The sequence below is a fragment of the Triticum aestivum genome, chromosome 5A (genome assembly GCF_018294505.1).
Source record: "Triticum aestivum cultivar Chinese Spring chromosome 5A, IWGSC CS RefSeq v2.1, whole genome shotgun sequence".
Lineage (NCBI taxonomy): Eukaryota > Viridiplantae > Streptophyta > Magnoliopsida > Poales > Poaceae > Triticum > Triticum aestivum.
Window position 1 is genome coordinate 95,529,143 of NC_057806.1, and position 17,657 is coordinate 95,546,799.

Here is a 17,657-nt window from a genome sequence, read left to right on the forward strand (position 1 = left end):
AAGGAGACTCTAGAAGGGTCGATCTTCTCGAAGATCGAACAACTCACGGAATGAGACATAGGACCATCTCTCGGGTTGAGACACGAGTTACACATCAAGAGGGGTGGAAAGAGACGGATGACGAAGGTGCACTAGGTGGACAACAATTCCACACCTAAGAAGGTGGTGAACGGTTGTCAACGTAGCGAGGAGTTGTGTTTCCATAATACCATAACGATGCACCTTAGGGAAGGTGACTCATAGAAATATCCTCTTAAGTGGCAAAAAGAATTACCTTTGATTCAGAGATCATTGAGACTCTTTAAACCAACCTAAGGCAATTCTCGACCGATCTTTTGGAGGGGGTCGGTAGAATGGCATACTCAGAATTGGATGATGTGGATTACCTTGTTGAAGACAACGTAATGGATGAATTTCTTACCACCGGAAATGGAAGAGACCCATGGTAGAATGGCACATTGGCGGTGCAAGCTGGGAACAAAATGCAAATGCTGGGAATGATTCTGGTAACTGGGGAAGAACCCAACAATAGAGAGTGAATTCACTGTTTGAATAGGTCATAGCATTGCCGAGGGAACTGAGAGCAAACCCAGCTAGTGCCGAGGATAACACGTAGCGCTTGTGCGTGCTCTCAAGAACTTGAGCATTTTCACAATCATCAAGGTTTTACCAACATCCATGTCAAGGGTCCGGTAACACAACTTACTACCATGATGAATGGTGATGGAGGATGCAGATGCAAAGGAAGATAACACCTCCTCAGATTTCACCCTTGGCGGGGCCAAGGAAATAAAAATCTGGATGATCGACCGAGAGACATTTAGCACTCCGCTTCTAATGTTCTCCTTGATGTGCTAGCGTAATCCACCCATAGATATGGTTTGATATCTAGAACATCAAGTAAAAAGGTCGGACTTCGGAACACAGAAATCCATAGGGGCAACTAGGGAGTAATCCTACGAAATCCTTATGGGGAGGTGGCCAACTTCATCAATCAAGATATTATAATAACAGGTCTTCCGGCTGGGTGTGTTGGCCACGACATCCACTTTACCGGTTATCGCGCGACCAATATTATAATTCTTGGGAAATATTCCAACCATCATATCTGCCTGAGATTCAGATCTGGTTGGTGTCAGGATATTCCAGACTCATCGAGTCTAGGAAGAAAAACGGAAATTTGCAACACAAATCGACGAGATGACGTTGCGGGATTCTCGAGAGATGAACTACGATAGCAAGCTCCAAAACATGAGCTGGTTCTGCTACAAACATGTGAACACGTTGTCCCAGACAAGCATGCCCACATGGTAGTCTTACAATAAAACACTACCGAGTTCTGGTTGGGAACCATCAGCGGGGGTATCGAAGTCCTTACATAAGTCCGGATTAGCTCTTATGAAGGAACTCCTCCTTGAACAAATCAATCAGTGGCTTGGTGTGCTAGGGATACATATAGATTGAAGGTTGCAAGTCTTCAAACCACAGCATTCTTCGCACGTGTGCATGACTGATTTGGAATGATTCCAAAGAAAGCAACATTGACTTTCCCGAATCCACGGCGGCAACTTGCATCAGATGCACATGAATTAAAGGAAGTCACTACTTACATCCGAACATATGCTTCATGAACTAGCATGAACAAATGCTTTCAAAAGTTTCCAACACTAGCTTAATGTTCAACAAAATCATGGAGGAGATAAGGATGTTGTCAATGGGCTCAACAACAATTCATCCGGGTTTCCTTTTAAAAGGAATTCCATAGTTAAGTGAACAAGTGATAGCATTGGTCAGACCCAAAAGATATAATGGTGTATTCTCGAGGGATCAACCACGAGTAAGACAACATTACGAATATCGTTGGTTCTGGTCTGATTGGATGATAGCCCATACTCAATCAAAGGTTTGGGTAGGATAATAGATCCAACAATTGTTCACAAGGACCAATTGATGAAGATATCATCTTTCTTCAACACACACACACAAAAAGATATCCCTTAACATGAACTAAGTCGGACAAGCTTTTATCTTCCAACTCTCCAAGTTGTTGTTTAGCTTATCCAACTAGCTCAGGGTATCCAACACGGATTCTTGGAGAAGGGGTGGTTTACAGGAATAAACCAACTTGATCACGAACTCAACATAGCGGTCAGGTGACAACCTGGTAATACTTCTGAGAAGATATTCAGAAAATCACGAACCACCGGTATGTTACTAAGCTCGAGAACAATCTTGCTTTTCAGGGCAAGACGATATGATCAATAGAGCAAGGATTTGAAATAATCCTAACTCATCGACCGAAGGGTGCACCGAAATAAGGACTAGGTAGCACGATCAGTCTTAGAAGGATGATTCAAAAACCAACATGCTAAGAATGAAATTATTATCCTTTAACTACCAAGCAACGAGGTTGCTGGGGGTATTGGTTTCACACATCACAATTCATTTGTCGGTATTCCGGTTGCATCAACACGAGGGCCGAGGAATGACTAATGATGGTGAGAAGTATCATTACGTCAAAATTCATGAGAGTTGGTGCAGTTCTCATGAGAATTCTGACATAAAGAGGGTAATACTCCAAGGTAGAACAGAACCAAAAGCTGGATTGGCATCTGATCTGCGGAATACAACTACTTTGACCCAATCCTAGATATGGATGAGGTACTGGAGTTTGTTTCTCCTAGTCATTCAGGACAGAATGGCTTGACGGACCACAAGAGTAATAGGCATCGATGAACGAATGCATGCATACTCTTGACTATCAATTGATAGACGAGGGTCAGAATGCAACTAAAGAGAACAACTCAAAGGAACATATAATTTTCTGAGTTGTGGATGCATAGATTAGTATGTCGAGCCACGTTCAACATATTTCTTCCGGATAACCCATGCAGAAAGGTAGAACTGGCAGAGTCACGATTTATGAATGGAGAACTCCTCAAGAGTACTCTAATTGTGATTTTTTTGATCCAATAAACATCTGCCATAAGCGGTTCATAGTATTTGGAAGAAGGAAATACCACAGACCTCGAGGACTATCGCAAAGTTACTAATATCCTGAAGGAACTAGCAAACACTATCAACATGAAGTAAGTAGAGTGAATCTCGGGTTCAAAGCCCAAGGAGTAGAATACCTACTACTAAGTGGCATCACGGGATGCTTTCGAGAATAAAAGCCAGAATCATCACACTGGGATCACAAATCATTGCTAGATTACTAGGTGACTCCCTAAAACACCTAGGGTCATAATAATAACTCCAACATAAATGTCAAGGCAATAGAATACCTCAACTCAACAATTAGTGTGATTGAGCTGGCATAAAGGAACATCGAAACCAGAGGGAAAGGATTTTGCAAATGCATCAGACTATTTAGAAACCTGGGATGACTTGGACAGCATAACGGCTGTAAATGCTCAGAAAAGACTTGAGACATTCACAAAAATGGTGGCATAACCACTCAGAAGCACAATATCAAGGTTTCGAGATCAACAATTAACATACGGAAGTAGTAGAAACTGAACTCAAGCTTAAATCCAACAATCTTATAAGTCTACTGACTAGTGACGCGTGATCCTGATAGAAAGAAGAGATAGCCTAGTTCTTAATCCCCGTAGAAGAGAAGATGATGACTCAGATCAGAAGGCCATGAGGTATAAGGAGTAAAAAGAGCCTTACGTTCCATCCCACAATCAATTCCCCTACATATAACTAAAGAATTTCTAGACTCAACTTCGACCAGTTTGGCTTGGTAATCCTACAAGCAGTCAAGCTCTGATACCAACGCTGTCAGGACCCTGACTCAATGCCACATCGATCTAGCATGTAACACCTCATATCACCTTGCGGCCTCACGCATGGTATTCCCACGGGTGTCGCCTTACCTTTGCCTGGGACCGTTTGCGCCTTTTGGCACACGTATATGACAGTGTCGCTAGCATCCATATGATAAGGAGTCCGGGCTGACATGGCTAGTCGTAAACCCAAAGTGGCACAGACTTACAGGGACAGGCATCCATGACCCAGCATCGAACGTGTCGGTCATCAGCGAGTGAATCCAGGCTGTAGCACTGGGCTAGCAGGACTCCGGTGAACCGGGCTGTAGCGGGCTAACAGGACTCCGGTATTCATCGCGTGACATTTCCCCGAAGGGACAGACACAGGAACGAAGAAGGACACATGCCGGCCAGCCTAAGTGTTCCGGAGCAGTAGCAAGCTACCATGGCTCGGTGGAAACACTAGGAGACATTTCCCGGTAAGAGAGGCTACTAAGGATAAACAACTAGATGGTCAGATCCCACACATACCAAGCATTTCAATCATACACACAATATGCTCGATATGTGCAAATACAACATGGCATCACAACATGACTCTACAACACAAGTAAATATTCAATAGGCTCCGAGGAGCGAGATATTACAAACATGGGTCTCATGACCCAACAATCAGAGCATACAAGTCAAAGCACAAGCGGAAGCTATCATGTCTGAGTACAGACATCTATAAATGAAAAAGGCTGAGAAGCCTGACTATCTATCAGATCCTGCCGAGGGCACAAGATCGTAGCTGAGGTATCAAGCTAAACGTCGAAGTCCAAGCGGAACTACTAGCGAGACCGAAGTCTCTCTGCAAAAACATAAAATAGGCAAACGTGAGTACAAATGTACCCAGCAAGACTTACATCAGAACTAACTACATATGCATCATTATCAACAAAGGGGTGGTGGGGTCTAACTGCAGCAAGCCAGCTTTGACTCGGTGGCTATCCTAAACTACGACTGCAAGCAACTCTTTTGAGGTGGCGCACACGAGTCCACATATTCACCAACCAATACACCACTATGGATCCGCTCCCGTCTCCCTACGAGAACGCCATCCATAGCACTCACGCTTATCTTGCGTATTTTAGAGTATCCACTTTCACTTGTCTATGAACTGATATAAGCAACCCAGAAGTCCTTTTCCGCGGACACGGCTATTCGAATAGATCATATTAACCCTGCAGGGGTGTACTTCTTCACACACGCTCTCACCACTTACCGCCGTTTACACGACATGTACTCGGCAACCTTCAAGCGGAAGCCCAACGTGGGTGTCGGCCACGGCCTGCCTAAACACTCAAGTCTCTAGTCCAGGTTTATCGCCTATTCGGGTTCCATCCATGAGGAGATCCGGCCGGAGTTTCGCTCACAGCCCCAAACGATGTGAACAGGGTTCCGTGACACCAAACGGGCGCCCGGTTTACCCGGCCACGTGCCTACCGCATCACAGCCCACCCCTACGGTCAGCGCTGCGCACGGCCTCCAGCATACTACAAACACCAGAAACTACTTGCAACTCCTGGACAGAGGACAAGGGTGATCAAGAAGCCGAGAGGGTCCATTGGTTTCGGGCCCAATGCGTGGTAGTAGCTGAATCATGGATCACAAACACAGAACTCAGTTCCTGAGGACGGCTGCAATGAGACAACCCACCATGTACTCCTACATGGCCTCTCATCGCTACCTTTACCAAATCGTGTTCACACACTTAGCTCACACACAGTAGGACATGTTCACACGCCTCTGATTCATCCCCGATGAATCAGACCTGACTCAACTCTAAGCAGTAGCAGGCATGACAAACAAACATGAATGAGTAGGCACAACAGGGCTCAAACAACTCCTACTCATGCTAGTGGGTTTCATCTAATTACTGTGGAATGACAGGTCATGCAGAGGATAAAGGGGTTCAACTACCGCAGCAAGTAACAGATGAATCGATGTTGTCCTAATGCAGTAAAAGAGAGCAGGAGCGAGAGAGTGGGATTTTATCGGAATGAACAAGGGGGTTTTGCTTGCCTGGCACTTCTGAAGATAACATTGAGTCTTCATCAGTGTCAACGATCACATCATCGGTATCACGTCTATCGAGAGGGGACAAATACCGGCAACACAGAAGGGAACACAATCAATGCAATGCACAATATGATGCCTGATCATGACATGGCAAAATGAATGTGTTTTGGGCTAATGCAACTAGCAATAGATTAAATGAAGTTGGTTTGAATACAAGATTCAAATTCAAACCCCATATGTGATTATTTAAATGCCCTTTAATTGATTTGTGCTAAACAGCAGCTATAAGTTGTTCTAACATGCATGAAAATGGTACAGATGGATTCCTTGAATTTTTCTGATAATTTTTCATATATAAATTATTTAATTTGGAGTTACGGTTAATTTCTATGATTTATTGAAGTTTTAGGCATTTTCTGGAATTTCAGAATTAAATTAAATCCAGAAAACATTACTGCGTCAGCATGACGTTGGCATGACGTCAGCAAGTCAACAGGGGTCGGTCAGGGTCAAACCTGACGTGTGGGGGCCACACGTCAGTGTCACAGGGCTGCTTAGCTCACTGACAGGTGGGACCGGTCAACGGCCACATCAGCTAGGTCAACTCCGACGCGTGGGGCCACTGTGGTTAACTTAAACTAAACAGGGGTTAACCGTGGTTAGTTAAGGGCGTGGGGCCCATATGTCAATGAGAGATAGGGCTGTTAGCAGGGTCATTAGCGACTAAGTAAGTGCGCCACGTCGGCGTCACCGGAGACCAGCCGGCGGCGACCACAGGACACGGCGGGGCACGCCGGACTTGCGCTAGAGGCGTCAGCTTGGCGCGCTGAGGGCACCAGGGGATGGCCCTTGCTCTCGTGCATCCAGAGGACCAAGTGGGAGGTCGTGGGGTCGCCGGAACTCATGCCGGCGACGAGCTTTGGCGGCGATGGTGTTCGGTGGTGCTCGGGCGCGTCGCTACGGTGCATCAGTGAGCAAATGGAGAGGCTGGGCAGCACCTGCTAGTCATGGGGAGCGCTAAGAGCAGCTCAGTGAGGCCAGGGGAGCACGGAGGCTATGCGTGCAGCAGCAATGGCGGACGGTGGCTTCGGTGCTCGTGGGGAACGGCGCTACGGCACGGAGGGGAGCATGATGAGTTAGGGGAGAGGGTCAGTGACTCACGGCGATGACGAGGGGACGCTCGGCGAGGTCGGGGACGGTCCGGAGCCGGCGAATTTGACGAAGATGGCCGGCGGGTCCGAGGTAGAAGACGACGGTGATGGCGGCGATGCAGGGCTTCCGGAGGGCTGTGGATCGGTGGGGAGGAAGAGGGGGTCGAGGCGGAGCTCCTGGGTGCATCGGCGAGGCTAGGGGTGGCCGGTGGCCATGGGTACGGCGACGATGACGGCGAGCTCCGCTCGGTGGTGTGCGCGAGAGGGAAGCAGAGGAGGGAATGGGGTCCAGGGGGAGAGAGGAGAGGTGCAGGGGGCGAGGGGGAGTGCGTGTCGTCTCCGGGCATCGAGGAGGGAGGCAACCAGGCAGGAGGTGGCCAGGGGGGAAGCAGGAGGTGGCCGAGGCCTCTCGGGCGCGCGCCACGCCTCGCCTCTGTTCGTCCTCCTGGCAGAGGAGGAAGAGGACAAGGGGGAGGAGGTGGGCTGGGTCGGCCAGATGGAGCTGGGCCAGGTAAGTGGCGCCAGGTAAGTGGCCCAGGTGGTTTTCTGCTCTGTTTTATTTTTTCCTTCTTCTGTTTTGTTTTATTTAATTTATTTTGCCACTGTTTTGAATTTAAAATAATTCAAACAATGCCAAAAACTCCTCTGAATATTTTATATTGCTAGATGGACTTTTCCAAAAGCTTATAAAATATTTCAGGGGTATTTGAAATTATATTCTAATTATATGAATATAATTCAAATTCAAATAGCTAATGAATTAAATCCAAAGTCCCAAAAATAATTCCTTAAAAATGTTCAATATTTTGGTTGGGACCAGAACCCTTACCAAAAATTATCAAACATTTAAGAAGAGCATTTTGGAGCAATGAATGAGATTTCTAGGGTTTTGCCCCTCTTTTATTTAAGTTTTTGAGGCTTCCAAAATTCCTCAGTTCAGGTTTCAATAATTTAAACATGATGCACACATGAAGCTAGCCTAGAGCACTACCAGCAGCTAGGGATGTGACACTGGCGTTGTCCTGATGTAGTGCAATGTGTACTCCAAATACTATACACATACTCCAATAATGCAGCCGAATACGAGGCCCTATTACACGGTCTTCGGATGGCAGTTTCCATGGGCATTCAACGACTGGAGGTGCGTGGGACTCGCACCTCGCAATATACCAAATAAATGGAGACTTCGATGCCAAGGATCCAAAAATGGAGGCATACCGCAACGCCGTCCTCAAAATGTCAGCTCGGTTTGAGGGGCTTGAATTCCACCATGTGGCTCGGGAAAACAACCAGGCGGCGGATATCCTCGCCCGTATCGGCGCTAAATGCGACCCTGTCCCACCAAACATCTTCCTGGAAAAACTGTTTAAGACATCCATGGTATGGGAAGGGGATACCGGCAATAATAGTCCGGACCCGACCACAACACCAGGTACCGAACACTCTGACACAATCGGAGACTCCGCTAACGAAATGACACCTTCAGCCCATGTAATAATGGCCGTCATCGCCCCGTGGACAGAACCATTCCTGGCCTACCTAACCAGGCAGGAATTACCCGAGGACCAAAATGAGGCACTTTGCATAGTGCGGCAATCTAAAGCCTACAAGGTCCATGAGGGAGAGCTTTACAAGAAAAGCACTACCAGAGTCCTTCAAAGGTGCATCTCCGAAGAGGAAGGGCGGAAGCTTTTGGCAGAAATCCATGCCGGACTCGGCGGCCATCACGCCGCAGCCCGGGCCCTTGTAAGGAAGGCCTTCCGTACAGGTTTCTACTGGCCGACAGCTCGAGCAGATGCACATCATTTGGTCCAACATTGCGTCGGTTGCGAGCTTTTTGCAAACCAAAGCCATATGCCGCCTACCGCTCTCCAAACAATCCCCATTACTTGGCCCTTTGCGGTCTGGGGGCTTGATATGGTCGGACCCCTTAAAGGGGGAGCCCATAAGAAAAAAATACTTACTGGTCATGGTGGACAAATTCACCAAAGGGATAGAAGCCAAACCTGTCAAAATGGACGAATCCGGACCGGTGATAAACTTCATATCTGGGGTTGTACACCGTTATGGCATCCCCCATAGCATCATCACTGACAATGGCACGAACTTTACAGCCAACAAGGTGAAACTTTGGTGCAGCAACATGGGCATCAAGCTCGATTATGCTTCTGTCTATCACCCACAAACTAACGGTCAAGTCAAGCGAGCAAATGGTCTTATCATGAGCGGCATTAAACCCGGATTAGTGTGTTTCCTAAAGGAGTCAAACATGCATTGGGTAGTGGAGCTCGACTCCATACTATGGGGGCAGCGGACCACGCCGAATCGCACTACCGGATACACACCTTTTTTATGGTGTACGGCGAAGAGGCGGTTCTGCCTTGCGATATAATTCATGACTCACCTCGAGTGCGCATGTACGAAGAAAAAGAGGCCGAGCACGATCGGCAAGACAGTTTGGACGCCCTAGAGGAGGAGCGCGATGTGGCAAAAACCCGTTCCGCATTCTATTAGCAACATGCTCAAAGGTATCAAAGCAGAGAAGTACGGGCCAAAACCTATAACATTGGCGAACTAGTTCTACGCCTACGGGAGAAGAAAAAGAACAAGCTCAAGCCCAAATGGGAAGGTCCCTTCGTTATTGACCAGGTTCTGACCGGCGGAGTGTACCGTCTGCGGGATGCATCGGATAATCGACTCAAGCCAAACCCATTGAGCGCAGCCAGACTCTGAAGATTCTACGCCTAGCGCCGGACTCTATGTTCGTCTCCTTACCTCCGCCCATTTTTTGCATATCTGTCTTTTCTCTCTTTCTCTCTTTTTATTATCTTCAAGGCCCTAAAGGGCTAAACGTGTGTCTTGGTTACACAATCTTGACGCGCTAACCATGCTCATTATACCTGGGGGCTTCTTATACAGAAGCTTAATCTAATTATTTATCCGGGCTTTATGCCCCACACATGTGTTATTCTTCCGCATGTACCTTTTTCGCCATTATATGCATCATATGACTTAATTTTTGGCCAAGCTGGGTTGCCTGGCTCTTGAATTTATGCCCTACATTCCCGTTAATTTGTCTAGGGCATAAGGGGAGCACCTCTGCGATTGTTACTGCCGGGTCAGCCAGATGTGTACCTCAGACTGGGTGAAGCCGAAAGCTAGCGTTCTTAAGAGAATATTCGGTCGATGAATAAAAGATGACTTTTATTTAATTTCACACATGCCCCCAGATGGTTATAGCCCACGTCTCCTTTCACAGTTCGGACATGCACATTAGGGCATGCGTACCCAGGGAAAGCAACCCTTAACGGAACTATTATCCCTGGAAGATATTTCTTACTACCCATGTAATATAACATAGCTAGTTGGGTACTTGTCTGTTCAAGCAGTTATGACCCCTACGCCTGGTCTCCATGCATGCCCCGGTTTTTACATAACCGAGCTGGTATTCGGATACACTCCGGACTATCGGACCCAGAGGTCGAAGCGAAAAGGTCCGCCATGACAAATGATTTACAATCCGGCTAGGGACATTACATATGTCACTTGAAGTACACAGTCACTAAGACTGCTTAAATTCTTCTTCTATACCATCCAACAGGCTGTCTAGCCTACAATCCTGTTAGGAATACTTTGCGGCTAATTCTAATTGATCATACACTAAACTGGCGGGGATCTCTTTCCCATCGGGCCCCACAGGTACGACCTCGGCCATATGGTTTGGGTCCGCTTTGCTATATCGCGTCTTCACCATAGCCCAGGCTTCCCTTGCACCTTGTCGGCAAGCTGATATCTTCCATAATAGGAAGCGCCGCCGCGCTCCCTTGAGCTTCTCTATAAGCTCGCCCATGCCTCCTGGCGGGGACGCGGATGGCCACAAGGCTTTGGCAATACCCTGCATCACCTGCCGAACTTGCTCATGCAGTTGAGAGAGCTCTGGTAGAAGATCACCCAAAGACCCGGGCATCTCCTCCGCGGGACGACCCATCATCATACCTGCAGACATAACTCTGTTAGCCGGCTTCTTCACCGAACTCCTTTAAAGATTCGTTCAAGCACTTACTGAAAATGTCGCACCGAAGCCGCTTATTCTCCTTCACAGAGTCCGCAAGCTGGGCTCGGACATCTTTCAGTTCCACGCCCAGCCGGATATTGGCATCTTGGAGATTATTTTTCTCCTGCCTGACTCGCGTAAGCACGTGCTCACCAGCATTTAGCTGTCGATCAGCCCGTGCCGCATTCACCGCCATGGCCTCCGGATTCACCCTGGGATCATCAGAAATATCTATTGTTAGATTCGCATGCATGTCTTATACTACCTGGTACCTGTATTCTTTGCAATGGAAACAAGTGTTACCAGAGGGGCCCTTCTTGGACTCCTTCAACGCGGCAACAGCGGCCCCTAGCTGGGCCTTGCACTCTTCCAACTCTTGAGACAGTCGGGAATTCTTCTCTGTAAGAACCTTCACAAATAATGATCCTTAAATCAGTTTCGTCAATTGTTTCAATTCTCAGGGGCTACTGATACACATAATCTTCAGATTTTCTTACCCGTAAATACCTTACATATTGGTCCGTGGCTCTGGCTAGACCATTTTGAGCAGCACGGATGTACGTGTCTCCTGAGTTGAAGGCATCGAATGCCTCTTGGGAGAAACAAGCATCACGGAGTACGGCCTGGCAACGCCTGTGATACTTGGCGCTCTCCACTTCGGAATTTGTAGCGGATAGTCTGTCCGCATCCTCTGTAGGAGGAGCATCTGGCGTCTTCCCCGTGTTAGCTTCCGCCTCTGTGTCCGGCCCTGGAGCCTGACTGGTGGAGGCGTGATCGGCAGCCTCTCCGAATATAGTCCGGCGAGCGTTTTTTCTATTAGGCAACATGGACGTCATTATATTTTAAGAAAGACAACAACCACGGAGCAAGGTTTGTGACATACCTCTGCATTGGTGTCTCCGTCCTGACCGCCTTCCTTGTTGGCCTACCCGGCTTCGGTGCCCCTTGTTGGCGAGTTGCCGCGGGTTTGGCCCAGCGTCCCGAAGGCCTTCCCTGTAAAACATCATATGTGTACGGTAGGTGAAGTGCATAAAAGAGGATCCTTTTTGGAAGTTGGGACTCTGGTTTTCTCTTACATGCGAGGCAGGGAGTAGTCCAAGATAGTCGGCCGTTATGGCCACCATGGCGTCATCGCAGCTCAATTGATAGAATTGACTATCTACCAGCTCCACAAATATGTCCGGATCCTCTTCGAGTCTGGGATCGAGGGCCCGGTCAGGGTCCTCCGGTTGTGGAGGTGGGCTGTTAACCTCCCTTATAGCTTTTTGCAGTTCCTGCCGTAAAATGGCAAGGTGAGTATTTACAACAAAGAATACGGGAAGGTTGGGAGTAAAGAGTGACAGCTCACCCAGCTTGGAGGGTTGTACATGGAGAATCCATCCCGTGGCTTAATACGGATGAACTCATCTTCCTCTCCCTTGAACAACTCGGACAGAATTGTCAATCCTCGATTATTGTCAATCCTGATTGAGCCAGCACTTTAATCCGGTCCATCAGGTAAAGGACTTCCCCATTGTCTCCCTCCTGGGGGCTCCGTGGATGCTAGCTTCAGCGTTTCTTCAAAGGAGCATTGTTGAACTCGGGAAGACCCCTCCGAACAGGGTCTGGAAGGGGGACGTCCTCCATGTAAAACCACTCCGAAGGCCAGTCTTCAGACGTTTTCTTCGGGGTACCGGACAGGTATCCGGTCTCAGCGATGCGCCATATTTCGGCTCCGCCCACTTGATAAAGTGATCCATCCTATGTACGGGGCACAAGGCAGAATAGCCTCTTCCACAGCTCGAAATGAGCCTCGCAGCCCAGAAACAGCTCACAAAGGGCAACGTAACCGGCGATGTGTAATATGGAAGCAGGGGTGAAGTTGTGCAACTGGAGGCCGTAAAACTCCAGGAGACCATGGAGGAACGGATGGATTGGAAATCCAAGTCCCCTTAGTAAGTAAGGGGCAAGGCATACCCGTTCCCCCTTGGAGGGATTGGGGAAGCTCTCCGCTTGCTCCCCTCCATTATAGGTGGCAAGCCCGGCTCGGACGGGGACCATATACACTGGAGGGAGAAATCCCTGGCTCTGCAACTCTACTAATCAGATGTGCGGGACAGAACACTTCTCCCAATCACCGGGCTTAGGGCTACGGGAGCGGGAGGAGGAGCTGCGATGGCCAGCCATGATGGAATGGATTTTTCTGAGCGCGCTCCGACAGATTCTTGCCGTGGGAGGATGGTGTGGATTGGATCTAAGAATCCCCGTCCCTTTAATAGACGATTTGTTTACATGGCTAGGGGGACGAATGTAGAAACGCCATGGCTCCTCGCATTCGCTCGACACGTGGAAGGTAGCCCTTAGTGGGCGCAGAATCCAAGAAGTGCAACATTTATGGGGAGCCAGACACTACTTAGCAGATATTCAGAATTTGGAGAAGAACCCGCCTTGCAATGCCGAAAACAATCTGCGTGCCGGACTCATCGTCATTGAAGCCTAGTTCAGGGGCTACTGAGGGAGTCCTGGATTAGGGGGTCTCCGGACAGCCGGACTATATCCTTTGGCCGGACTATTGGACTATGAAGATACAAGATTGAAGACTTCGTCCCGTGTCCGGATGGGACTTTCCTTGGCGTAGAAGGCAAGCTTGGCAATACGGATATGTAGATCTCCTCCCTTGTAACCGACTATGTGTAACCCTAGCCCCCTCCGGTGTTTATATAAACCGGAGGGTTTAGTCTGTAGGATAACAGACAATCATACCATAGGCTAGCTTCTAGGGTTTAGCCTCTACGATCTTGTGGTAGATCAACTCTTGTAATACTCATATCATCAAGAACAATCAAGCAGGACGTAGGGTATTACCTCCATCAAGTGGGGCCGAACCTGGGTAAACATCGTGTCCCCTACCTCACGTTACCATCTGCCTTAGACGCACAGTTCGGGACCCCCTACCCGAGATCCCGGTTTTGACACCGACAGTGTGTGATAAACTACTCACACATCATCGGAGAGGCTATGGTGTTGATCTAGAAGCCCTCCGTGATCGAATCCCCCTCCGGCAGATCACCGGAAAAGGCCCCAAAATGGGATCTCATGGGTACAGAAGGATGTGGCAGTGGAAAAGTGGTTTTGTGGCTCTCCTGGATGTTTTTAGGGTACATGGGTATATATAGGTGAAAGAAGTACATCGGTGGAGCTCCGTGAGGCCCACGAGGGTGGGGGCGCACCTACCCCCCCCCCCCCGGGGCGTGCCCCCTGCCTCATGGAAGGTTCGTGGACTTCCAGACTTGTACTCCAAGTCTCCTGGGTTGCGTTTGTTCCAAGAAAGATCCTCGCAAAGGTTTTGTTCCATTTGGATTCCGTTTGATATTCCTTTTCTGCGAAACACTGATATAGGCAAAAAAAGAGCAATTTGCATTGGGCCTTTGGTTAATAGGTTAGTCCCAATAATAATATAAAAGTGCATATTAAATCCCAATAAACATCCAAAACAGATAATATAATAGCATGGAATAATCAAAATTTATAGATATGTTGGAGACGTATCAAGCATCCCCAAGCTTAATTCTTGCTCGTCCTCAAGTAGGTAAATGATAAAAACAGATTAATTTTATATGTGGAATGCTACCTAAAATAATTTTCAATGTAATTTTCTTTATTGTGGCATGAATATTCAGATCCAAAATATTCAAGACAAAAGTTTAATATTTACATAAAAACAATAATACTTCAAGCATACTAACCAGGCAATTATATCTTGTCAAAATAACATAGTCAAAGAAAGCTCATCCCTACAAAATCATATAATTTGGCCATGCTTCATTTTCGTCACACAAAATGCTCCCATCATGCACAACCCCGATGACAAGCCAAGCAATTGTTTCATACTTTAGTATCCTCAAACTTTTTTCAACTTTCACGCAATACATGAGCGCGAGCCATGGACATAGCACTATGGGTGGAATAGAATATGATGATGGAGGTTGTGTGGAGAAGACAAAAAAGGAGAAAGTCTCACATTGACGCGGCTAATCAACATACTATGGAGATGCCCATCAATTGATGTCAATGCAAGGAGTAGGGATTTCCATGCAACGGATGCACTAGAGCTATAAATGTATGAAAGCTCAACAAAAGAAACTAAGTGGGTGTGCATCCAACTTGCTTGCTCACGAAGACTAAGGGCATTTTGAGGAAGCCCATTGTTGGAATCAATGTTGGGGATATCGCTTATCGGGAAATTATCGGTCGACCCATGATAAGGGGTAAATCGATTACTTTATCGGCATATCGGCTGATTTATCGCCATATCGGCTGATTTATCGACCGATTTATCTTATCAGTCAGAGAACGGTAAGCGATAAATCGGCCGATTTATCGGGATATCGGAAGATATCTTGAACAGTGGTTGGAATATACAGGCCAAGTTCTATAATGAAAATTCCCACTAGTATATGAAAGTGACAAAATAAGAGACTCTCTATCATGAAGATCATGATGCTACTTTGAAGCACAAGTGTGGAAAAAGGATAGTAACATTGCCCCTTCTCTCTTTTTCTCTGATTTTTTTGGGCCTTCTCTTTTTTTATTTGGCCTCTCTCTCTCTCTTTTATTTATTTCCTCATGGGACAATGCTCTAATAATGATGATCATCACACTTCTATTTATTTACAACTCCAAAATTACAACTCGATATTAGAACAAAATATGACTCTATATGAATGCCTCCAGCGGTGTACCGGGATATAAAAATTATGAGCGGTGGCTTTGCCACAAATACGATGTCAACTACATGATCATGCAATGCAATATGACAATGATGGAGCATGTCATAAAAAACGGAACGGTGGAAAGTTGCATGGCAATATACGTCGGAATGGCTATGGAAATGCCATAATAGGTAGGTATGGTGGCTGTTTTGAGGAAGATATAAGGAGGTTTATGTGTGAAAGAGCATATCATATCACGGGGTTTGGATGCACCGGCGAAGTTTGCACCAACTCTCGAGGTGAGAAATGGCAATGCACGGTACCGAAGAGGCTAGCAATGATGGAAGGGTGAGAGTGCGTATAATCCATGGACTCAACATTAGTCATAAAGAACTCACATAGTTATTGCAAAAATCTACAAGTCATCAAAACCAAGCACTATGCACATGCTCCTAGGGGGATATATTGGTAGGAAAAGACCATCGCTCATCCCCGACCGCCACTCATAAGGAAGGCAATCAAAGAACACCTCATGCTTCAAATTTGTCACACAACGGTTACCATACGTGCATGCTACGAGACTTGCAAACCTCAACACAAGTATTTCTCAATTTCACAATTACTTAACTAGCATGAATATAATGTCACCATCTTCATATCTCAAAAAAATCATCAAGTATCAAACTTCTCATAGTATTCAATGCACTCTATATGGAAGTTTTTATTATACCCATCTTGGATGCCTATCATATTAGGACTAATTTTATATCCAAAGAAAATTACCATGTTGTTCTAAAAGACTCTCAAAATAATGTAAGTGAAGCATGAGAGATCAATAATTTCTATAAAATAAAACCACCATTGTGCTCTAAAAAGATAAAAGTGAAGGACTAGAGCAAAATTATCAAGCTCAAAAGATATAAGTGAAGCACATAGAGTATTCTAATAAATTCAGATTCATGTGTGTCTCTCCCAAAAGGTGTGTACAGCAAGGATGATTGTGGTAAACTAAAAATCACATACTCAAATCATACAAGACACTCTAAGCAAAACACATATCATGTGGTGAATAAAAATATGGCCTCAAGTAAAGTTAACGATAGACGAAGGCGAAAGAGGGGATGCCTTCCGGGGCATCCCCAAGCTTAAGCTTTTCATTGTCCTTGAATTTTACCTTGGGGTGCCTTGGGCATCCCCAAGCTTAGGCTCTTGCCACTCCTTATTCCAAAAACCATGAAATTTTAACTAAAAACTTGAAAACTTCACAACACAAAACTTAAATAGAAAATCTCATGAGCTCTGTTAGTATAAGAACATAAATCACCACTTTAAGGTAATGTAATAAAATCATTATTTATTTATATTGGTGTTAAACCTACTGTATTCCAACTTCTCTATGGTTCATACCCCCCGATACTAGCCATAGATTCATCAAAATAAGCAAACAACACATGAAAAATAGAATCTGTCAAAAACAGAATAGTCTGTAGCAATCTGGAGGTTTCGAATACTTCTGTAACTCCAAAAGTTCTGGAAAATTAGTGCGACCTAAATAATTTGTATATTGATCTACCGCAGTTGGAATTGGTATTTTATCACCCCCTGGTAAAAAATGAAAATTATTCTTGTGAGCGCATACTTTCTGTTTTTTTCAGCAAGATCAAACAACAATCACCCAAGAAGATCCTAAAGGCTTTACCTGGCACAAACACGAATTAAAACATAAAAAACACAATCATGACAGAGGATAGATGAATTATTTATTACTAAACAGGAACAAAAAGCAAGGAACAAAAAGCAAGGAACAAAAATAAAATTGGGTTGCCTCCCAACAAGCGCTATCATTTAACGCCCCTAGCTAGGCATAAAAACAAGAATAGATCTAGGTATTGTCATCGTCGGTATGCAATTCTTCAATTGA